General features: G+C 38.1%; 1 long non-coding RNA gene across 1 annotated transcript; it reads left to right on the forward strand.

The window, feature by feature from the left end:
- The first annotated feature begins 17,946 nt into the window (after positions 1-17,946).
- LOC125259397 lies at positions 17,947-21,678 on the forward strand. Its single transcript, XR_007182788.1, has 3 exons — positions 17,947-18,557; positions 19,591-19,689; positions 21,101-21,678. It is a non-coding gene; the product is annotated as an uncharacterized LOC125259397 (long non-coding RNA).
- Positions 21,679-24,705: the final 3,027 nt, after the last annotated feature.

Genomic DNA, 24,705 nt, shown 5'->3' on the forward strand with positions numbered 1-24,705 from the left:
TACTCGGAAAACCCACTACTTCTGGCGAGATTCTGAAGTGTGCATATGATGGACACTTTACTATCCTATGAGGCCACGGGAGAGGATTTGTGAATGGCAGTTAAGTGACACAACTGACACTGGTAGGTCATGTGATGATGACAACATGGTGAATATAGTTCACACTATATAGAACATACTTTCTTAGTGGTCAAGAAGTAATTACGGTAACACTTTAGAATACTGATCCTTCCTTAATGAATAACCACACAGGAACAAATGAGTAATGCATTATTGACACTCTAGGAACTACTATTAAAGGTGCCCTAGAATTAAAAATTGAATTTACCTCAGCATAGTTGAATAACAAGAGTTCAGTACATGGAAATGACATACAGTGAGTCTCAAACACCATTGTTTCCTCCTTCTTATGTAAATTTGATTTGTTTAAAAGACCTCCGAAGAACAGGCGAATCTCAACATAACACCGACTGTTACGTAACAGTTGGGATCATTAATATGTACGCCCCTAATATTTGCATATGCCAGCCCACGTTCAAGGCATTAGACAAGGGCAGGATGTCTGGATGTACACAGCAGAATCATCAGACTAGGTAAGCAAGCAAGAACAATAGCGAAAAATGGCAGATGGAGCGATAATAACTGACATGATCCATGATATCATGACATTTTTAGTGATATTTGTAAATTGTCTTTCTAAATGTTTCGTTAGCATGTTGCTAATGTACTGTTAAATGTGGTTAAAGTTACCATCATTTCTTACTGTATTCACGGAGACAAGACTGTCGTTATTTTCATTTTTTAAACACTTGCAGTCTGTATAATTCATAAACACAACTTCATTCTTTATAAATCTCTCCAACAGTGTGTAATGTTAGCTTTAGCCACGGAGCACCATCAAACTCATTCAGAATCAAATGTAAACATCCAAATAAATACTATACTTACGCGATTAGACATGCTGCATGACGAACACTTTGTAAAGATCCATTTTGAGGGTTATATTAGCTGTGTGAACTTTGTTTATGCTGTTTAAGGCAGTCGTGAGCTCGGGAGGTGGGGAGCACGAGAATTTAAAGGGGCCGCAGCCTGAATTGGCGCATATTTAATGATGCCCCAAAATAGGCAGTTAAAAAAATGAATTAAAAAAAATCTATGGGGTATTTTGAGCTGAAACTTCACAGACACATTCAGGGGACACCTTAGACTTATATTACATCTTTTGAAAACACGTTCTACGGCACCTTTAACTAACAAGTAACTCTGATGAATGAATTAGTAAGTAATAGTGCTCAGTTAAAGGTGGTAGTTCACTATTAGCTAATTAGTAACTACTTTTTTTCATACCTCCCAGAGAACTACTATATACATGCTCGTAATTAATGTGAATAATGAATAATGTATAATTAATTCTAAAGTAAAGGTCTTGATAACACACTAGTAATGACTGAAGTATTACCAAATACTTAAGAAGGAATTACCAATTATTTGGATCAGTATTCTAAAGTGAAAAGCATGAACTATCCAGTAACTACTGTAGTCATTGTAAACTTTTGAGGTTTTTGTAAAGTATTGGATAGTAATAACTCAAGTGTTACAACATCCTTCTACAGGAACTACTAATTATTTGGATCAGTATTCTAAAGTGAAGATCATGGTAACCCACTAGTAATTACTTAAGTGTTACTACATCCTTCTAAAGGAACTACTAATTATTTGGATCAGTATTCTAAAGTGAAGATCATGATAACCCACTAGTAATTACTTAAGTGTTACCAAATATATCTTAAGGAATTACTGTACAAAAACATACAAAAACATCAAAAGTTTACAAAGACTTCAGTAGTTACTAGAGAGTTATCGTGTTTTTCACTTTAGAATACTGATCCAAATAATTAGTAATTCCTTCTTAAGTATTTAGTAATACTTCAGTCATTACTAGTGGGTTACCAAGGCCTTTACTTTAGAATTAATTATACATTATGCATCATTCATGTTAATTATGAACCTGTAGTTCTTAGTAGTTCTCTGGGAGGAATGAAAAAACAGTGGTTACTGATTAGTTAATAGTGAACTACCACCAACAACTAAGCACTATTACTTACTAATTCATTAATCAGAGTTTATTGTTAGTTAATAGTTACTAGAGTGTTAATAATGCATTATTCATTTGTTCCTGTGTAGTTATTCATTAATGAAGGATCAGTATTCTAAAGTGTTACCGTAATTACTTGTTCAAAATAAGTACCAACTCAAGAGAGATTTTGGATACAGCCCAGCAGTCACATGTTCGAACTCTTCCTAATCAACTGCACCAAATTCAAGTCATCAGCTCATTACTAGAGACTCCAATACCTGAAATGAACAGATCAGAGAAAGGAGACATCCAAAATGTGGACTGTACTAACACTTTATTTTAATAATCTCCCGACAGACATTCCACTGACTAGAGTAACTTTGCAAGTACATGACAATTTATTCTTCAAACTCTAACCTAACTGTCTACTAATACACTAATCAGAGTTAGTTGACAAGCAGATGCAAATTAATGAGAGTTATTTGCCATGTAGTTGCAAAGTTATTTATAGTCAGTAGAATGTCTAAAGTGGACTATCGAAATAAGTGTAACTTTCAGTTATTCATAATTCATAATTTATTGTCTACAATTAAAGGGGTGGTTCATTGCGATTTCACTTTTTAAACTTTAGTTAGTGTGTGATGTTGCTGTTAGAGCATTAACAACATCTGCAAAGTTAGGACGCTCAAAGTTCAATGTAAAGGGAGATATTTTCTTTTAAAGAATTCTCTGTTTAAGGACTACAAGAAACGGCTGGTAGGGACTACAACGAGCTTCTTCCCGGATTTTGCACCCAGGGTTTTTTTTTTTTTTTGTAGGTATACAATTCTACCAAATTTCATACCTGTACGTGAAACATAGCGCGAAGGGCGCTTCATTGAAATTTTGTAGGTGGTGCTATCGAGCCACTTAGCCACACCTATTTCTGAAACCCATATCAGACATAAATTTTCACCACGTCAGACACGTGTGCAAAGTTTCATGAGTTTTTCATGCTCTGAAAAATGCGATTCATTGCGGAGAAGAATAATAATTGACTGAACAATTACAATAATTACAATAGGGTCCTCATACCTTAATTAGGGCTCGGGCCCTAATTAAACGAAACTATACCTGTTCTATCTTCATGCAGCATATATTCTCTGGCTCAGTAGGCATCTTAGAACAGTTTCCACTGGAGTGATTTATAGATTATCATGACAGAATATGCAATCAATAACTTTAAGTAGTTAACTCCATATCAGCTACATAAATTCATCAACTAACATTCAAAAACGTCCTGTTGCATTCTACATGTTGTCACTTCTTCTTGAGTCTCTCCATCATTGTCCAACTCTGGTTTGAACATAAAAGGCTGAACAGTTTTTGACATTTTCAGTGAGTCTGAGGTAATCTGCGCTGCTAACACAAACTCTGCCCTCTTCGTAGGAGAGGGCAGAGATTATATGAAATTATACACAACCCGAATTACGGAAAAGTTGGGACCTTTTTTTAAGTGAAGTTCCTAAACGTAATTTAGGGAGGAGCGAGCCCATCTAATCTTCCAATTAACAGCCAGAGTATATAAGCAGCTGCTTACCCCTCAGTCTCAGCTGTTCTAGCACCCCTCCACCTCCCCAAACTCCACCTTCATCTCAGGTACCTTGCCCTATGTAATCATATCCTATATTTATTCACTGGGGGGTATATCAGAGATCGAGTTGAAGCTGCTTCATCGAGCCCCTCCTCAGTGGACAGCAAGCCAAATTAGCTAACCAAATATGCTAAAGACCTTCCAGCGTGAGCAAATTTCAAATTTGATGCCTGCTATGGTCTCAAAATAGTTGGGACAGGGACATGTTTACCATGGTGTAGCATCTCCTCTTTTTTTCAAAACAGTTTGAAGACATCTGGGCATCGAGGTTATGAGTTTCTGGAGTTTTGGTGTTGGAATTTGGTCCCATTCTTTCCTGATATAGGTTTCCAGCTGCTGAAGAGTTTGTGGTCGTCTTTGACGTATTTTTCATTTAATAATGTGCCAAATTTTCTCTATAGGTGAAAGATCTGGACTGCAGGCAGGCCAATTCAGCACCCGGACTCTTCCACGAGGAAGCCATGCTGTTGTAATAGCTGCAGTATGTGGTTTTGCATTGTCCTGCTGAAATACACAAGACCTTCCCTTAAATAGACGTCATCTGGAAACCTTTATATACCTTTCAGCATTCATAGTGCCTTCCAAAAACATGCAAGCTGCCCATACCGTATGTACTTATGCACCCCCATACTATCAGAGATGCTGGCTTTTGAACTGAATGCTGATAACACACTGGAAGGTCTCCCTCCTCTTTAGCCTGGAGGACAGTGCCCGTGATTTCCAGCAAGAATGTCAAATTTGGACTCGTCTGACCATAGAACACTTTTCCACTTTGAAACAGTCCAATTTAAATAAGCCTTGGCCCACAGGACACGACAGCGCTTCTGGACCATGTTCACATATGGCTTCCTTTTTGCATGATAGAGCTTTAGTTGGCATCTGCAGATGGTACGGCGGATTGTGTTTACCGACAGTGGTTTCTGGAAGTATTCCTGGGCCCATTTAGTAATGTCATTCACACAATCATGCCGATGATTGATGGATTCGGGTTGTATTATGCTTTAATCCTATATTACCATGTCTTTGGAAAGTGCTTGGATACGCATAAATACGCAGGGACAAATATGGGTCACAGTGAAATACCCAACACTGCATTGAAACCTGTGCTTCTCTCTCCCTCCCTGTTTCATTTCTCCACATCGCTTTCTTCTTTCAAAGGCATCCGCGTCGCACAGAAGCGCAAGTCTGTGTGTGTTTCCATGCTGCGTGTCTCTGGATCCAAGCGCAGATGAGACATGACAAGCTCCTTCATCCTCCCCTCCGCTCTAGCGTTGTGGGGCCAAGCGCTTTGCCTTTCTCATCTTCATTCCACCATTCTTTTCTCTTTTTTTTACACTTTTTCTTTATGTCACAGGTGGAAACAAGACACGACTGGGAATGAAAGAGAACAGGCGCTAATTAGGGAAGGGGGACTGGGACAAAGAGACTGGAATAATAAGACGTTTAAAACAGGGAACTCTAATCTGTGAGGATTGGAAACGAGGCTGACTGGTGGTCGCTTTCTTTTCCTTCTCGCAGAGCAGGAGGATCAAAAGAGGAACACAGACCTTTTCAACTGTCTTGTTTCCATGTTTTTCTTTTTTTCAAACACAGAGACCCTTTAAACCAACAGAGTTGAACAAAACGTAAGCCGTAGTCTTGTGCGTGTCCTTGTGGTATTCTCTGCGTTTTATAAGGATTTCAGCAATAGGTTTATCAGATAATGAGAGTGTATGAGGCCCATTTTGGAGCCCGTTCCTCTCCGGGGTCTTGCTTTGGGACAGTCAGTCTGATTTTTCTGAAAGGAAGTGATTGAGAAAGCCTCTACAGCTCTCACCATCTCCCTGAGGTCAACTGCTCTTCACACCAAAGTTCCACAATGCCTCCTAAAGCTCAAAGCTATTAGTCATGTGTGTGGTTTCAGGTCTGTCTTAAGAAAAGCCCCTCGGGGGCTTCTGTGCCAGGGCAGACAGCTCCGGTCACTGGCAGAGAACAGCCCAGGTATGACCCAGGGTTCTGTCTGACCGCCAGCCTCCGTGGAGCCAAGACCTGAACAACAAACACAAGAGACCCAGGCTGAACCTCCTTTCTGGCCCCCACTCAGACTGTATCCACGGGGCCCGTCATCACACGTATGGACCTCCATATGGACGCGAGCCATGGCCCGGCCGCAGGCTCCATTTCACCTTATGCTTTCTGCAATAAACAACAAGAGGAGAATTGAAAACCCACCATCACTTATGGCAAGCCAAGAGGACAGCTCAGTCAATATTTGCCTCAGTTGTGAAATGGACACAAGAAGGACAAACTGTGAAAATGTATGGCTTTTCTAATGAAAATGCCAGACATTTTTGTGACCTTAGAGATACTATGAAATATTTTACCACTTTGAAATAACTAAATATGTCTTTTTTTTTTCTGTGAACATCTTAAATGACTGACACCACTGTTGGACCTTTGGCGTAGTGGTTATTGCTTGCAACATGTTGCTCATTTAGGTAACGAGTTCAAGTTTTGCTCACATCATTGACCAATCCCGTCCCTGACTTTCTTTCCTTCCATTTCTGTTTTTTTCTGTTTCTGTAAATGAATATGGCCAAAAGGTGATGCAATTAGTGTAAAATAAATTAAACATTATTTCATTGTATATTTTAGTATTTTCTATCTTTTGCCAATTAAAAAAATAAACATAATACAACAACAACCAAAATATATGCAGATTCAGCAGATTCTTATAATTGGCTCCATCAGTGCTTCTCATGACTATTTTCCCTCTGTTTTTCCTTTCGTCCCATCTAACCATAGTTTTCATGGTTTGAACTCTCTCTCTCTCCTTTACTTTCAGAAGTGTGGTGTCCACTGTATTGACACAGACAGACTGCCTCTTGTCTGTTTGTTGTTAGTGGTATCTATGCTTACTCTTCTAACCTCAAATATTTCATTGGACAGTGCTACAAACCTCTCTCAGCTGCAGTCGTATCAGGAGGAGTGAGAGACTTTTCTCTTTCTGTGGGCACTAGTGCAGTCGATGAGAGACGGGTGGTCGTGTGGTCATGTGGCGGTCAGTCCCCGAAATCAAGCTTCTGGGAGTTCCAGAGGTGTACCAGGCCAGGGAAACTACATCTGGTTTACATTTTTTAAGCTTGTCACTGGAAATTTTCCATCAGTGGCAAGTGGCTTTTTGTAAATTGGCTTTGTGGTTCTGCTGATGGTTAGAGAGGGTAAAGTCCATCTTACATATATATGATATACTTACTGCCAGTATATACAGAGTTGTAGGTGAGGAAAAGGTCATAGCACTACTGTACATCAAATTGTGTCACATATCAAAGTACAACCCGAATTTGAATAAAATTAAAACTAAAAGACTTTCAAATCACATGAGCCAATATTTTAGCGTTCAGTTCAAAAGCCAGCATCTCTGATGGTATGGGGGTGCATAATTGCATACGATATGGGCAGCTTGCATGTTTTGGAAGGCACTATGAATGCTGAAAGGTATATAAAGGTTTTAGAGCAACATATGCTCCCCTCCAGATGATGTCTATTTCAGGGAAGGCCTTGTGTATTTCAGCAGAACAATGTAAAACCACATACTGCAGCTATTACAACAGCATGTCTTTCACCTATAGAGAAAAATACGTCAAAGACGACCAAGAACTCCTCAGCAGCTGGAAACCTATATCAGGCAAGAATGGGGCCAAATTCCAATACCAAAACTCCAGATACTCATAACCTCGATGCCCAGACGTCTTCAAACTGTTTTGAAAAGAAGAGGAGATGCTACACCATGGTAAACATGCCCCCGTCCCAACTATTTTGAGACCTCTAGCAGGCATCAAATTTGAAATGAGTTCATTTTGTGCATAAAATTGTAAAAATTTCTTAGTTTAAACATTTGTTATGTTATCTATGTTCTATTGTGAATAAAATATTGGCTCATGTGATTTGAAAGTCTTTTAGTTTTCATTTTATTCAAATTTAAAAAGCATCTCAACATTTCCGGAAATTGGTTGTAGGTTCTCTGCATTATTACATATGAAAGCCACTTTACTACTAACATAGTTGTCCAGACTTCTCAATATCCAGATGAATACCAATCCAAAAGTATGTGATTTGTGATTCAAACCAGCATCAGCTGGTATGAGAAATTGGACATGCTCTAGTGCAGTGTTTTCTTAACCCCAGTCCCATAATGTTTTAGATGTTTCAATAATTAAAACACCTGATTCAACTCATTAGCTTCTAGGGAGACATTTAAAACATTCTGGAAGGTGGGTCCCCAAAACTGGAGTTGAGAAACACTGCTCTAGTGTGCCTATTGAGAAGTTTACCTGCTCTTACAAGCTGGCCTCACCCCATAAACTTCACTCCCGACTGGTCCTACACTGGCACAATGCTCTGAAGCTTACCAGGTCAACCAGTAAGGGAGTTAAGCACCCTAATAAGGATGCAGCCTCTAACACCATTCCCTAGTGTATCTCTGATGCCAGGGGTGAGGTTTACCTGCACAGCTCCTACCAGCTGACACTCATCCCCATCTTGCTTTCATCCGGGTCACGGCACCAATGTAACTGGCTGTACTTGCAGGGGGAATGAGGTTTACCAGGCGTACGTTACAAGTGCATGTGCCTGAAATTTATTGTGTTAATTGATGGGTCCACTAGGTGGCAATACTCACAGTTGGGACAGTGCTTTTGAACCACTTTTGCACTTGCACTGCTCCAAGTGGGATTTGAACAAGCATCGATCAGCAAAGATGCTAAACACCACAGGTTCTAGTTTCAGTCACTAATATGTCTCTTGTGGCAGGGACAGTGAGAGTTACCTGGCCTCCATTACAAGTGCATGTGCCTAAATTTGACTGCACAGTTGGGTCACTGCTTTAAAGAACTATTCAAAGAAGATGTAAAATTTCAGTGTAGACAACGGAAGAAACTACAAAAATGGATGTGCAAAGAGGTCAACTACTTGAGTCTGAAAGAATATACATTGAACAGAGTAATGACTGGCTGTTCAAGAGAGGAAAAGGAAAACCCTTATATAGATGTGTTGGTAATTACAAACTGTGTGCACACTCTCATTTAGAATTATCTCGATTTATCAACTTTAGAAGCAAAGTAATACATTTATGTAGATACACTGCTATTATGAATTATGAATTTTGCCTTTTTTGTGCACATTAATAAGAACATTTGTATGAAATTTTTAGTGGATGAGACCCTTTATGTTTGAAGCCCCAAGCCAAGGCCACGTTTGTGTGGTTTTTAGTGGTCTCAGTACCAAGACCACCAGATTTACTGGTGTGGTATGGGCGCTTTGACAACAAAAGACCCTTACTATATCTAATCCCATATGTGATAATATCTGCTGCCAATAGTTGCAGCATATGTCACTTGAATGGACCACATCTAAGGGGACCCCCTTCCACCACACCCCCTCATGACAATCAAATCCGGATATCCTGCCGTAATGTTTTACACTTCCCTCATTTGTGCTGCACATGTTGCAGTTTCTGATATTCAGGTTTCTTCCATTAAGAAGCCTTTACAAGCTCTAGTGGCTCATTAAAAATCAAATGTTGGTCCACTTCCTGTACAGTTCCACCTGTTTTCTGGAAATGGTAAATGAGAAAAAAGGATCTTTGAGGGTTTTTCACTCCACTGAATGTGTTGAGGGCAGGTTGGGGATCGAGTGGACAGACGCAGGGCAGCCTTGGCACTTTTTCAGTTTGGCCCATACTTTGATTTAGAGCCACTCTGACGGCCATGTTTCTTTGATGAGGCCTGTCGGTACGGTTTAGCTCCAGCCAACTCTTCTTGACAATTGATCCTGTCCTCAAGGCACGTCCCTGGTCCTCAACGTGCTTTCAGTCACACAGCTGTTTACGCTGTGAACTGACTTGGTCTCTTGGTGTGGGGGCAGGAATGAGGATGTGAACCGCAATCTTTAACGGGGCTGTGAGGAAAGGAGCAGAAGATGACCTGAGTCACTTGTTGAAGTTTTGACTTGGACCCACTGATTGCTGTTCTTGGACTTGTCTTTCCCAGTAAGCAGACATTCATTGCCAATACATCTGTGAAAGAATGCATCATCTGGAAAGCATCATGTTCTATTTTAAGTGTCATATTTATCTACAAACATCTGATAAACATCTTAAAGGTCACATTTGCACGGATGATTGCAAGTGGTCAGTGCTAAAAATAAGTGAAAACAGTGTCCTAAACGGTTTGTGTTTCATTCACTCAAACCACTTTCAGAAGTAGTGAGAATCACATGTGATCACATTTGTAGTTTAAATGCTGATACATCATGATGAGTTCCAAACAACAGCAAAGGATTATTATATGTACATTTACAGTGGGTACGGAAAGTATTCAGACCTCCTTAAATTTCTTACTCTTTGTTATATTGCAGCCATTTAAGTTCATTTTTTTCCTCATTAATGTACACACAGCACCCGATATTGACAGAAAAACACAGAATTGTTGACATTTTTGCAGATTTATTAAAAAAGAAAAACTTAAATATCACATGGTTGATGGTTGACTTTCTACAACTTTCTCCCATCTCCCGACTGCATCTCTGGAGCTCAGCCACAGTGATCTTTGGGTTCTTCTTTACCTCTCTCACCATGGCTCTTCTCCCCCGATAGCTCAGTTTGGCCGGACGGCCAGCTCTAGGAAGGTTTCTGGTCATCCCAAATGTCTTCCATTTAAGGATTATGGAGGCCACTGTGCTCTTAGGAACCTTAAGTGCAGCAGAAATTTTTTTGTAACCTTGGCCAGATCTGTGCCTTGCCACAATTCTGTCTCTGAGCTCTTCAGGCAGTTCCTTTGACCTCATGATTCTCATTTGCTCTGACATGCACTGTGAGCTGTAAGGTCTTATATAGACAGGTGTGTGGCTTTCCTAATCAAGTCCAATCAGTATAATCAAACACAGCTGGACTCAAATTAAGGTGTAGAACCATCTCAAGGATGATCAGAAGAAATTGACAGCACCTGAGTTAAATATATGAGTGTCACAGCAAAGGGTCTGAATACTTAGGAGCATGTGATATTTCAGTTTTTCTTTTTTAATAAATCTGCAAAATGTCAACAATTCTGTGTTTTTCTGTCAATATGGGGTGCTGTGTGTACATTAATGAGGGAAAAAATGAACTTAAATGATTTTTTGCAATATAACAAAGAGTGAAAAATGTAAGGGGGTCTGAATACTTTCCGTACCCACTGTATAAAGGTTTTTAAATGACAAAACACACTCACTTACACATATTTGAGAATCGGAATATCAGATAGTTGATGACATGGTAAGTAAGTTTGTGAATATTTTAAATAAAAAGGATAAACAAAATAATAACGATCCATCTGTCATACAGTTTTATTGTGGCTGCGTTCAGCGTACGTGACACGCATGACGTGTTGCAATGGAAACAATAAGGTTCTAAAATAACGGTCGCCTTAAAAAAACTCACTCTAGGGGGGTCAGTCAGAATATTTTAAACTCACGCTTGAAAGGGTTCATTTTGTACCACTGTAGTCACATGGACTATTTTAACAATGTCTTTACTACCTTTCTGGACCTCAAAAGATGCAATGACGTTGCTGTCTATGTGTAGTTCAGGAACCCTTGGATTTCATCAAACATATCTTAATTTGTGTTCTTATGGGTTTGGAACGACATGAGGGTGAGTAATAAATGACAGAAATTTCATTTTTGGATGAACTAACCCTTTAAGTATTAATTAAAAAAAAAAATCTTACAAACAAAAGAAAAACCTCAAATCAAGACTCAAACTGGAATCATCTGAAGAGTCATGTCTGCGCAATATGTCGGAGCCCACAAGGCAGTTCACATACATTCTAAATGATGGAATGTCATTGAATGATCTGTCGTTCTAACATCTTACATTTGAAAATGACATCTTGCATATGTAAACATACGCATCAAATCTTGAATGTGTGCTATATCATGGATCACACATAAAGCCATATCAATGAAGTTTTCTTTGACTGCACTGCCCTACTTACAGAATGATGGAATTCACCAAACATAGCTTTTGAAATAACTTTTGTTTCACTTTGAGGAAAAAAACTGAAGGAATCTGGTGAAAATTCCCCTTGCGGTAAAAAACAGGGCCGTGCTGATGGCGCTCTATAAATATGAGTGTGAGGGGTGAGTGTGGTTAACCATAATTACCAGCCTCTTAAACTCTGGCTCAGCTAAACTATCTACCCGCTGCCCCGCACACACACGAACACACGCCATCGAGGATGTAAACTGTGTTTTTCACTCCATTTTCACAACACTTGTCTAGAACAATAAAAGACGTGTTAAAACATGTTACATAATGCCGTCTCTTTTGAAAACAACTTGTTTTTCGGTTGCACAAGTTTACAGGCAATAACCTTTTTTTGTAAATCATGTTTTTCAGACAGACAGACAGACAGACTTAATAACATCAGATTTGCAAAGCCAAGATTTTCACAGTTGGAACCATTGATTTTGGTTTCCTGCAAGCTGATTATCTCAGTATATTTATGGTGCTCTGAGTGACTTCTTTGACTGTAGCACTCATTTATTGCTTTTGGACAGCAGACGCGTATGTTTTACAGTACATCTATCTATTTAAATGTTACATATAAACTTCTGCCCTACTTTGGCGATGAATTGTGTGTGATTGTAAAGAGAACGAGATAGAGAGAGAAACAGAAGAAGACAAATAAACACATGACCATTAACTCTCACTGGAATGTCAATCATAATACTGGCAATGCAGGATCCGTCTGGAAACATAGGCCTTATTTTGAAGGGAATTCATGGAATTCTTGGGAAATTCTTTGGCACAGTGTATATTCTAATCATTGGGAACATGGTTACTTAGAAGTGTCTGCATCATTATTTCATAAACAAAACATATAATTACCCATTAGTCACAGTTTCGTAGTACTCTTAACAAAACTATTTCTCCATTTTTGTCATTTTTTGAGGGTAAGTTAAGCAAAAAAAAAAAAAATCAATTTCTGTAAAGGTATACTTTTGTGACAGTAAGCTCAAAAATCCTACTTAATAATATAATATAGTTGACCCATGATTCAACATACTTCAATGATTTTAATGTGTTCACTTGTTTACCCAACAGCTTTTACAAAAATACAATAATTTGAATATACATTTGAAGGACAAAATTCACAAAAATTCTAATTCAATTCAGTTTTGAACATGTTGGAAAACCTCACTGCCAATATTACTGCCAAAAACTTTGTGTAATTAGATGTTTGGCTAAAACTCGCAACTTTCTGTGTGACAACTTGCCCCACTACCATGGGAAAAAAAGTACACTTCAGCAAACTTTTAAAAAGAGTAGCCTACTTATTACAAAATATTATACTTTTAAAGTTTTTGTTTTTGGACACTTAATTGAATGTAAAATTAAATTAAAATGTTTTATAGTTTAAATTTATATTAAATGCAATTAGTTGAACTTAAGAGTGGTTTTCTGACCCACTTAAGTCGGTACTTGTAATTTTTATAATTACTTATATTGTCTTTGAAATAGGGTTAAAGTGTACTGCTGAATGTACTGACAAGCATTTATGATAAACTAAACTATACTTCAATCTCATTTCTATTGAAACTTGCATGTCACGTATTTAAAAAATATTTGCAATTACACATTTCTAATGATGAATTTGCAATTTAGTATATTTAAAATATATTAACTAAATGTATTATTGAATAACACTACAGTATAAAATTATAATCAAGTACTTTATGTGTGCATTACAAGTGTACTTCTAAGCACAACAAAAGATTATTAAAACAATGATTTAAAATGTACTTAAAAGGTAAACTTGGTAACACTTTATTTTAGTGTCCTTGTTACATGTAGATAGTATTGTAATATATTATGCATAATTACATGCAACTAACCCTAATCCTAACCTATAGTAAGTACATGTAGTTAATTAATATTACTCAGTACTTAAATGTATAATTACACTATAACAAAGACACATTAAAATAAAGTGTAACCTAAAACTTTTCATTTAAAGTGTCCCTTTTAAAAATGCACTTAAGTGTGTTAAGAAACATAGTCATGAAAGTGTCTCTGTAAGTACACTTAAGTGGCCTTTTATTTCATTAATATCATAATATCTGTAAGTACAGTTTTTAAAAATGTATATATATGGTTACACTTTTTTAAGGTGTCCTTGTTACAATGTAATTATACATTTAAGTACTGTGTAATACTAATGAGTATTACTCAGTACTTAAATGTATAATTACATTACATGTTACATTACATAGTTACATGTACTTACTATAGGGTTAAGGGTTTGGTTTAGGGTTAGTTGCATGTAATTATGCATAATTTACAGTTATTACTATAGTGTAACTGCATGTAACATGTGTAACTGTTATGAAATATAGATTTGAAGTGCACATTCAATATAATTAGCACACTTCTTTTCCACAAGGGACTCTTCTCTAAAATATGTAACCAATTCATACTGTTCTGGCAAGTTTAAAGTGAAGTATTTCCAAGCTGCCTCTTCTACAAGAAAATAATACCACTTTACTACAAACCGGCTTATTTAAATAATACATCTATATATATTCCAAAAACTGCGTTGCAGCCCTTGGTCTTTACAAGAGCCTCTTGTTATTTTACACATCCTGTCTCACTTCTCCCTGGAGCCTACTGGTTTAGGCTGGGCTTAGACTGTGGTCAGATAGACAGAGGCCAGACGTTTCTGTCTGTTTCTCTACACACTCCATTTCTGATGTTCTCAGAAGGCTACTGTTGCTGTGCCTGCATGGCTGCTTCACGGCTTATATAACACGCTCCCATTGACAGGTTTATAATAGCACACAACACACTCGCCCGGTGCTGCTTTTTAAGCGCTGTTACCTGCTGTACTATTAGCTTGTGTTTTAAAACCATCCATTTCTAATGACGGAGCGTTCATAACATTTGCTATCATGATAGTCTTTATTGTTTTATGTGGCACACTGCTTTTGAGCATGTACTTTGTACTGAGTGTGTGTAAATGGGCACCATTGGGCACAGCAACACTTCTCAAAGTCCATGTCTCCAACTGTCCAACTGTACAGTGATTTTCATATCAAAGTGCAAACCCATTGACTGCTCTGCTGTGTTGCCACCGCCTTTCTCAAAATCAGCTCTTCAGCAGTCATTCCTCTCCTTCCTGACAAGTGATTCAAATAATTCATGATGTTTTTTGACAAAATCAAGATTCTGTCTCAATAAGAATAGACGCTGAGCTCAGGGTTTGTCTTTTAAATTGCAGCGAGATGTTTGACACTTGAAATTGCTCACATTTTTTCACATTTTTCTATTCTGTTCAGTTCACATTTTTCTGTTAAGTTAATCAAACATCATTTCAGGCAACATTTCACTTTGTTCTACATAAATTTAGGTTATTATGGAACTAGTTTTATATTATATTAGTTTTTTGAATAATAATACTGATTATTTTTGTTATTTATATTACTTTATATATTATTTCTACTTATTTCAAATGTATTATTTGAATTATTCTCATGAAATTGCTTTGCATTTTCCTTTTTTTCTTGGGTTGTGCCAAACTCAGGCAGAGTCAGACCTGATTTGGTTATGCATCAAAGTTTAAAGGGGACCTATTATGCAAAATTCACTTTCACATGGTGTTTGAACATAAATATGATTCGGCAGTGTGTGTACACAATCACCCTATAATGGTAAAAAAAAAAATCTACCCACTCCTTTTTTTTTTAAAAATCGCCATAAATTATAAGTAGTGCCTCAGAATAAGCCATTTGCAGTTTCTATGCCATGTGACGTCACAAATGCTTAGGCCCCGCCCACGACTGCTGACAGGCTCTGCCCTATTAGCATAAACCCCATCCTGAGTGAGTGGTACAGTCCGCCATGTTTATCTCCTCGCCACTTTAATACACTGATCTAGTATACACATGTGATTTCTTTACTTGCTGTTTAACTTCACAAACATAACCGACTGTTTACGTGAACTTTGTGTGTTTTTGACAGTTTAAGCGCTATAAGACATGAAAGAGAACTTATTTTAATACTCACACGACGTGCCATGTGACATCCAGCTTTCTGTGCATGTGCTTCGGATATGTGCGCTCAGAAAATCGTATATCAGAAGTTTAGAGATGATAATCAAAGCCAAAACGATGTTTTAGTTTTTGGCCGGGTATTATTCTGATGGTGCGTTCACACCAGACGCGATTTGCGCGAATAAATCGCGCTATTCTCGCGTAGTTGGAAGCTTGAACATTTTGAGTTTACTCGCTTCATTCGCGCGTGACATTCACTTCATTCGCGTGTGAAATTTACCTCACAACAGATGTGAATTTGCATCATGAGAGGGGCTCCCCCTTCTTTAAATATGTGTCCCAGACTCTTCCACACACTTCCTCTGTATAAATACACAACTCTTTAGTGGGAAAGTAGTTGTAAAATACGGCAAATAAGCTCAATTTGCTGGCTTTAGCTAGCTTGTGTAGTCTCAATATTTATATAGCCTATAGCTCAAATTGAGTTTTTTACAACTTACCAGATTGTCCGACCTCCTCATTCACTTTCTTCCAAGCAAGATCATTTTTATTCCTGTTTCTATAAAAGTATGAAGATGTATCTTACAGCGACAATGATTCTGTCCTCCATTGTTGTTTCGGATTTCTGCCTCCATCACTACTAGAGCAAGCTCCTGATTGGTTAACATGGCGCAAATTTTCGCCAAAGTTCAGATTTTTCAACTTGCGCGAATCATGCGTTAAGGCCAGAACACACCAAGCCGACGCCGACGAACTAGTGGCGATGAAAGCAGACTGCAGGGTCCGACGCCGATTCAACATTTCCAATCGGCCGAAAAAATGCCAGTGAGGACCAACTTCAGCCGACGGTGAGGAACACACTGAGAAAACTTAGTCGGCCAACGAAGAAAAAATGCCCGACCGTCAGCTTGGTGTGTTCCTGCCTTTACGCGCGTCAAGCACCCGAAACGCTCAATCCGTGCCGCCTCATTCGCGGCGCGTCATTCGCGATGCCTCATTCGCGCGAATCGCGCCGCAGGATGTCTATTCGCGTCTTTGCATTGACTTAACATGTAAATCACTCACGCTTAATAGTGCGTTCACACCAGACACGACTTGCGGGAATAAATCACGCTATTCGCGCGTAGTTGGACGCTTGAACATTTTGAGTTTACTCGCTTCATTCGCGCGTGAAATTCACTTCACAACAGACACGAATTCGCGTCATGAGAGGGGCTCTCCCGCTCCTTTATGTGTCCAAGACTCTTCCACTTCTTTCTGCATAGTTGTAAATTACAGTGAATAAGCTCAATTGGTCGGCTTTAACAAGCTTATAGTCTCAATATGTATATTTATATAGCTCAAATTGAGTAAAGACCGTTTTTTACAACTTGCCAGATTGTCCAACCTCCTCACTCACTTTCTTTCAAGCAAGATCCTTTTTATTCCTGTTTCTATAAAAGTATGAAGATGTACAGCGACAATGATTTTGTCCTCCATGTTGTTTCGGATTTCTGCCTCAGCTCGCTATGTCACGTCACTACTAGAGCAAGCTCCTGATTGGTTAACGCGGCGCGAATTTTCGCCAAAGTTCAGATTTTTCAACTTGCGCATTTCGCGCGAATCACGTGTTACGCGCGTCAAACGCCCGAACCACTCAATTCGCGCCGCATCATTCACGCCGCATGATGTCTATTCGCGTCTTTGCAATGACTTAACATGTAAATCACTCGCGCTTAACGCTTCATTCACGTCTGGTGTGAACGCACCGTGAGGCACTAGCTGTAAAGGCTCCGCCCTCTTCTGGAAAGTGGGGTGGGGAGCAGCAGCTCATTTGCATTTAAAGATACATACACGAAAACAGCATGTTTTTCCTTCCACTCAAAAATAGGAATTTACAACATGGTATAATAAATGATCTGTGGGGTATTTTGAGCTGAAACATCACAGACACATATTGGGGACACCAGAGACGTACATTACATCTTGTAAAACGGGGCATAATGGGTCCCTTTTAAAGCTCAGGGGTTTGTTCAGATCACTAATTTTAAGTACGAACAACAGTGATTTCCTTTGCAAATGCCACTAATAATTGTTCTTTTTTTTTTTTTGAAGACCAAATGAATCTTACAGTCCAGCTCAGTTATATATACCAGTTCATGTTCGCACATAACTTTTAATGCAGGACTGCAGCATCTCACTGAGTGAAGAATTGAAGGTTCACCCTAACATTTACTGTAGGTGTCAGCAGAGCAGTGTTTTACCATGTGGTCTGTCTTGATGGTGCTGTGATGCTTTGAGCCAGATGCGGTCATGACAGCCGGGTCATTTTCTGGGGCCATCATCAGCTGTCAGTCATTTGGACATCTGTGGATATACTGTGTATGTTTGTTCAGTGTAGAATATCAAGGCAGAGATGATATGTTGTGCAACTATTACGCAGAACTATCAGTCATATTCCTGCTGAAAGCTTCATATGAGTTGCTGTGGAGACTTTTGTGCTTCTGTCTGTGATGATTCATTGTGTTTGTAGCAATACACAAACACCGCTCAACAAACACACACACAGAGCATCATCTTTGTTTAACCTTCAGCTGTGCCATTTTGAACCTGTACAAATGGGATAGAGGCAGAAAGGTTTTCTTGAATGTTTCAGCTTTTATAAAGAACTTGAAGTTCTTTTAAAGCGTTATTCTCAATGTTGACTACACTCCTTGAATCAAGCTAAACTGTGAATTGGACAACCTAGACTTGAAAGTATACAGAACCTCTAAAACCAGCACACAAACTCCACTCCAGGTATGTTGGACAACATTACTTCTATTAGTAAAGCACCTTACTCACTATGAAATGTAATTATGTTAATTAGTTATTTTTTATGGAAGGTGATCAGTTTTTTTTACTAGCACAAATTTCTAACACACAGATAAGAATATGACCATAAGATGTAGCCTAAGTCATGCGCTGAGGAAAACGAGTTTCAAATCCATTAAACAACATGCATCTGACAGGAGGGCAAGCTTTAAACTATAAGTTATAAGTGAGTTTGAAGCACTTAAAATAAAGCTTGTTTATCTTTAAGATGACTAGGATGTTCTGCATGTGCAGTGGTTAAAACAATGCTGCATTTATTCAGTAAACATGCGTGTCGACAGAAAATTTAAAGTATTGTTTGCATAATAGTTACACCCCTTTTTGTTACTTAAAGGGATAGTTCACCCAAAAATGAAAATTATCCGTTAACTTACTCACCCTCAATCCATCCTACGTGTACATGACTTTCTTCTTTCAGCCAAACACAATCAGAGTTACATTTAAAAATCTTCTGGCTCTTCCATGCTTTATAATGGGAGTGAATGGTGGCATTTTTTTTAAGCCCAAAAAAGCTCACTCATCCTTCATAAAAGTAATCCATATGACTCCAGGGGGTCAATAAAGGCCTTCTGATGCAAAGCGATACATTTTTGTAAAAAATATCCCAGCCCAGGCTCATTAGAAAAACGTACCTATGTCAACATTCTTGCAAAATGCAAAATATGTTGCGTCCTGCACATTTTGCGACAGATTCAAAGTGAAATGCCTAGTGAGTGCCGCTAAAAGCGTGTTTAGTTTTTTTCCGGAATGTTTTATTATGTTGAGTTTGTACGTATCACCGCAGTTCTGAATCTAAATGTCCGGTGAGTGGCTCTGAAAGCTTAATGCTCCATTGTGTTTAATACCCGATAGTGTTAACAAAATTAAATGTGAGATAAAAACGCAATCGTAACCATGGCATTTTAGCTTGTTTTTGAACTCGTCTTTGAGCTCTTTTACCATGACTCATCTTTCACAGGATTCGTACCTGAGCTCTTTGCATCACAAGTACAATTCTGTACAAGCTGAGCTACCGAGCAAGCTTGTTATGTCAGTGAAACTGAACAACTGGAGCTGGGTAAGTGATGCAAACTCCAAAATATATTTGTTTACAAATGAAGCACTATGTGGTAAAAAGTGTTTTGAGGTCATAACATCATTGTGCAAGGAGCCATGTGAAAACAAGTCTTTATTAATCCGTAATCTGTCCCTGTAATCATAATTGTGTGTGAAAACGATTAAAAGTGCTTGCTGTTTTACTGCCTCTAGTGTTCATTTCTGTTAGAACGTATTGGTATGTATTTTGCATTTGCAAAAATATTGACACAGGTATGTTTTTCCAATGAGCAAGTGTTGAAATATCCATAATTATAACTTTATAATTACTATAGCTTCCGGTAACGTCCGTCCACGTGCTCATGAGAGAGTTGAGTTCCAGCTTATACGTAGGAGTAGCGTAAGCTTGGGTGAGAATAGATGCCTCTCATGGTTCAAACAAATAGGGCTGGGCAACAAGCTCAAGCTCCTCCGACATTTCTCCTTAAAATTTCTCGTTTTAGACTTCTAATTCATTACCAGTGTTTTGTTTTGCTCTATCCTCTGCACTTCTGCGTTCATCAGTACATCATGCGTCGAGTTAGAGGTCAATCTTCCGCCAGAATGAGACCAGAGATTGTATATAATAGGGAGATAAGATGGTCTGTATCTCTTACCATTGGAGAAAGCGTAACGGCTAACGGCAGTGATGTCAGTCGCAACGTTCCCTAGTCTACCTTCTCTTAAAAAAATAAATTTTTATCAAGCTAAAATCTACATATAGTTCCCAACAAAAGTATTGTTTAGTGTAAAACATTCTGAAGATTGGCAAACAGGCAGTCCATTAATTAAATGATTAACTATTTCCCCACAAAAGGTGTTTAATCAGCATAGTGAAGCCTCTCATCTATTGACTTCCATTCAAAAAACAGCCTCCGGTCTCATTCCCTGCGTACCGCGGGGGGCGGAGCGTTAGCATTAGCCGTTACGCTTTTTTGGCTAAAGCTACAGGCTTGAAGCTAGTGATTACAGTTTATAAAGTTATAATTATGGATATTTTTCATCGCTTTGCTTCAGAAGGCCTTTATTAACCCCGTTTGGATTACTTTTACGATGGATGCACTTTTTTTCATTATCATTTTCATTTTTAGGTGAACTATCCCTTTAAAAATATATGTAGTAGCCTATGTGTTACTTGTAATGCATCCTACTTTTTAATTAGAAATAATGCTTTACAAGTAAATAATTTACTTTTATGTATTACCTCGAGTGTTGGAGTAAAGCATTACACAACATGCTTTACAAGTTTTAAAATATGTTACGGTGTGTAGGCTAACATGTTACATGTAACGTCTTTCCCCCAACACTGCACGCTAGTTCAGTAGGTTCAGAAAAGAGAAAGTTGAGATGATTTCAGCTGTGCCTGACCAGGATGTTTGTCACCGGCACTGCAGGAGCGCAGGTGTCCCCCTGCAGACCGTGAGTGCGTATTGAGAGGGGAGATGGAGAACAATGGGATCGTTGCGGCGGCCGTGCTGCTTCTCTGGGGCTTGCGCTGTGTTCGCTAATTGCGGCTCTGGATGTGTTCAGATCTCTTTGAAGTATGTCTGAAGAGGATGCATAAAAGACCGGCAATTACCGCACATCATGTAATTGCTGTGAGACAGGCAGCCGTATGAGAGAACTCACTGCTTTCTCTGAGAGAGCGAGCGCATGTGTGTGTGTGTGTGTGTACACTTTCTTGAATTAATGGAGTAATACTTCACAATATCTGTGTAAGAAAACATCAAATCAAAGGGATTGGAAGCCGAGCAACAGAGCTGTTTGAGCTTGTTTGATGCGCAATTTGTAAATAGTTTCATAAAATGGCTGAACTAAAGCTTAATTTTGGTTACATAAAATTAATCTCGTGTGCATTCAAAGTGTGTTTTAAGTTTTTAAGTTTCATAAACTTAATTGATGATATTGATCAGTATTAAAGTCACTGTGAAATCAAAATGGAATATTCGTTATGGAATATTGCAGTGTAATTATAAATGAATTATCCGTGCACATCAATATTGTTTTGTATACATACATATACACATGTGCCTTTGTAATCTTTAATCAAAAACATTAAAGGATTAGTTCACTTTTAAATGAAAATTACCTAAAGCTTTATTCACCCTCAAGCTATCCTAGGTGCATATGACTTTCTTCTTTCTGATGAACACAGTCGGTGAAATATTAATAAATATCCTGGCACATCCGAGCTTTATAATGGCAGTAAGCCTTACCAAAGAGTATGAGCTGAAAAAAGTGCCTTCATCCACATCCATCCATCATAAACATATTCCACACGGCTCTGGAGGGTTAATAAAGGCCTTCTGAAGTGAAGTGATGTGTTTGTGTAAAAAAACAAAAAACATATTTATTAATATTTTTCAGACTGTGTTCGTCAGAAAGAATAAAGTCATATACACCTAGAAAGGCTTGAGGGTGAGTAAAGCTTGGGCTAATTTTCATTTGAAAGTGAACTAATCCTTTAACTCCTCACAATAGCATCTTTTCTCTGTTATTATACGCATAACCTGATATTGCTGAGTTCAACATGTTCCTGGGTCAACATTCAAATCAACCAATCAGATTTGAGGGACAAGTTTACAGATTATGTCAAGTTTAGGCTTAAAATCATGAATTGGTGCTTCTACATCAGTGTTACTCATCTATCATTTCCCTCTGATTTTTGGGATAATTTATGGGTAGGGTTAGGTTTAGGGGTAGGAATAGGGTTAAGACTAAATGTTCAGACTTGAATGTTGCTCCAGGGTCAACAAAATATGTTGATCCAGGAACGCATCTAACTCAGCAATATCAGGACCGTGCGTTATTATACTGTCATTTAAAATCAGTGTTGGGGAAAGTTACTTTCAAAAGTAATTTGTTACAATATTGCGTTACTCCCTAAAAAAAAGTAATTGTGTTACTTAGTTCCTTTTTATGGAAAGTAACGTTATGTTACTTTTGTGTTACTTTTTCCCATCCAGCCTGGGCTTGCTTGTTTGTTTTTTGGCAAATGAAAAGGCTTTTTCACACCAAAAGTGAAATTAATATGTCTCAGGCTGTACAGTAGAGGGCGCAGCTCAAACAAACCTTTCAGCTGGGCTGGAGTTTTGGATCATAGAAGAATAGGATACAGAAGAAGAAAGTTCAACACACTTACTTGAGCAATAAAAACAAAAAATGAAACACAAATGTGATGTTTATCTAAAGACATTTTTGCTAATTCGTATGGTTGAATTGGATCATTGAGCAAGCAGCAGCAAAGACATTGGTTAATAAAGTGAGATTAAATACACAAAGTATATTTGTATTGTTTAACATATTTAATTATTGCAGGTTTGCGTAAAAGTAATTCTGAGTTGGCATTTCACTGTTTTTATTCATTTTCTGTTTTTGTGCAAGTGAGATGAGTCAATGCCTGCTCACATTTAATCTAGAACTACAATAACCTTCATGTTTACACAGCACACACAACACCTCTGCATGAACTTCTAATTTCTCTCAACATGTCAGCCAATAAATAAGAAAACAAATTAACTTGCATTACTTATTTGAAAAAGTAACTATATAGATTTTTTGTTGTGTTACTTGAAAAAAGTAATCTGATTATGTATCTTGCATTACTTGTAATGCATTACCCCCAACGCTATTTGAAGTAATGACAGCATATTTTTATGTTTGGGTAACTGATGATGATATGCATTAAAGAAATAACTTCTTTTTGGTCTGGGTGTAACAACTAGATGTTCTGGATGTGCATTTAAGCAGATCTGGAAAGGTTCACACAACAAAGTGCACACTGGATATATAATTTATGTGGTCACATCTGCTCTTTGCTTGTATGTGGATTTGCATGTGTGTGTTTTTTAGAGAGAAAGAGGGGGGGGGGGGGGGCAGAGGAGCGGTGTGGATGATTGCCAGACTCCTATGGAAGTGCTGGCATGGACAGCCGCGGTGTTTACCTGAAGGTCACACTGCATATCAGCAGTAGCCCAGAGCACATCCCATCACAAACAGACACTGAAAAATCACATATAGAGTCAAAACTACACTGAGTGAGAGTTAACCACCATAAAACTAATTTAACATATAAACATTTTAAACAAGATCAATAAAAGTGAATGTTAATGCTTCTCTTTATTTTTTTGTATATAGTAAGTGTGCAGAGTCCTGTTCCTATACTACAGTTCAGCAGGAATCAAACACCCTAAACACACCCTAATCAAACGCACTTGAACTAGCTAATTAAGATCTTTAGGAACACTTGATAATTACAGACAAGTGTGCTGGAGCAGGGTTAGAAGTGAAGATCAGTCTGCGTCTGAAATCGAATTCTTCACCACTATATAGTATGCGAAAAACAGTACTCCAAAAGAGTATGTCCAAATTCTTGTATTCGAAAAACAGATTTTTTGATGTTGTTCACTTTATTTAAACAATTTATTTTGATTTAACACCATTGTATCAGGTTCTGTTTCAAATGCAATTGCTTCATGTTAAATTGACTTGAAACGGTTACTCTTTGACTTAACTTGATGTTTTCATTTTGAAATAATGTTTCAATAAAGTAACCCAATCAAACAGGACTTTCACTTCCCATCATGCTTTGCAAAGGGGCTGAATTGGGAAAGTAAATGTTGAAATAGAGAGTTATTTTATGCATTTTTTTAGCAAGATGAGAAAATGGAGAGACTTGTTAATGTTCAGTTATGTTAGTGTTTTGGGGGTTACCATTTTGGTAAAGTGTGGCGCTTTTGATTGGGTTGAGGACCTGCTAGCAAAAAAATCATGTTGTTTTAATAATAAAGCTACCATTATGGTAATTCACTGGGTGAAACCAGTATCGTTTTTGGGCTGCCAACACCAAGCATCACACGTATAAACAGAAATTATATTTAGTTTATGTTAATCACAAGACTAAACATAAAGAAAGCATTATTTGAATGAAAACTCATGGTTGGTCATGGGTGGTCATGTGGAACCACCAGGGGCGTAGTTTGTGGGGGGGAGGTAACCC

This window comes from Megalobrama amblycephala, linkage group LG23, assembly GCF_018812025.1.
Source record: "Megalobrama amblycephala isolate DHTTF-2021 linkage group LG23, ASM1881202v1, whole genome shotgun sequence".
NCBI lineage: Eukaryota > Metazoa > Chordata > Actinopteri > Cypriniformes > Xenocyprididae > Megalobrama > Megalobrama amblycephala.